This window comes from Limulus polyphemus, unplaced genomic scaffold (genome assembly GCF_000517525.1).
Source record: "Limulus polyphemus unplaced genomic scaffold, Limulus_polyphemus-2.1.2 Scaffold22527, whole genome shotgun sequence".
Classification (NCBI taxonomy): domain Eukaryota; kingdom Metazoa; phylum Arthropoda; class Merostomata; order Xiphosura; family Limulidae; genus Limulus; species Limulus polyphemus.
The window spans coordinates 1-1,118 of record NW_013688137.1 but is presented as its reverse complement, the minus strand read 5'-3'; the positions used below and the strand labels follow the sequence as shown (position 1 = coordinate 1,118).

General features: G+C 32.8%; 1 long non-coding RNA gene across 1 annotated transcript; it reads left to right on the top strand.

Annotated features, from left to right (window-relative positions):
* The first annotated feature begins 13 nt into the window (after positions 1-13).
* LOC111084394 lies at positions 14-1,073 on the top strand. The gene is made up of 3 exons (XR_002609532.1): positions 14-115; positions 207-321; positions 383-1,073. It is a non-coding gene; the product is annotated as an uncharacterized LOC111084394 (long non-coding RNA).
* Positions 1,074-1,118: the final 45 nt, after the last annotated feature.

Below are 1,118 nucleotides of genomic sequence, written 5' to 3'. Positions count from 1 at the left end.
GTATTGCTTATAGGCAGGTTTATATCAAACTAAGGTTATAACACAGCTTGTATTGCTTATAGGCAGGTTTATATCAAACTAAGGTTGTAACACAGTTTGTATTGCTTATAGGCAGGTTTATATCAAACTAAGGTTGTAAGCAATACAACTGTGTTATGTTATAACCTTAGTTTGATATAAACCTGCCTAGTATTGCTTATAGGCAGGTTTATATCAAACTAAGGTTATAACACAGCTTGTATTGCTTATAGGCAGGTTTATATCAAACTAAGGTTGTAACACAGTTTGTATTGCTTATAGGCAGGTTTATATCAAACTAAGGTTGAAACTAAGGTTGTAACACAGTTTGTATTGTTTATAGGCAGGTCTATACCAAACTAAGGTTGTAACACAGTTTGTATTGTTTATAGGCAGGTCTATACCAAACTAAGGTTGTAACACAGTTTGTATTGTTTATGCTGAAAGTTTGAAGACTAATGAAAACCAAAAGATTTTTAATATTCATGATAAACATCATGCTTGATGTTGATAATGTTTCCACATTCAATTTCAGGTTTTCAAGTCAGATGTGTGTAAAACTAGCATTTTAGATCTATCTTTTGTCTAACTGTCTATGAGGCCTTTCATATGCTTTAACTAATTTGGGCTGGACTGTTTTATACAGGCATTTCACATGAAATTATCTTTGTATATTACTGATTTGAAATTAGTAATGGACTAATTAAAAGTAATGTGGGATAGAAGCATATGCATTCATGCATGAACTTTAGGCCTGTTTGTTTCCATATAGTTTTCAGAGAGACCGACTTAAGCATGTTGTAATCCACCCAGTTGGCATTTTTTTTACTTGTTAGGGCACAAGAATGATGTATGATTGGCATGTATTCAGTATTGCACATAAATAATGTATGGGTGATGTGTTACTTCAATGTTGCACATGAATGATGTAGGGCTGACGTATTACTTCAATATTACACATGAATGATGTATAGTTGACATCTGTTACTTCATTCTTGTAGAAGAATGATGTATGGCTAAACTTTGTTACTTTAGTATTACAGAAGAATGATGTACAGCTTGCATCAGTGTTGTGCGTGAATAATGAATGGGTGACATAT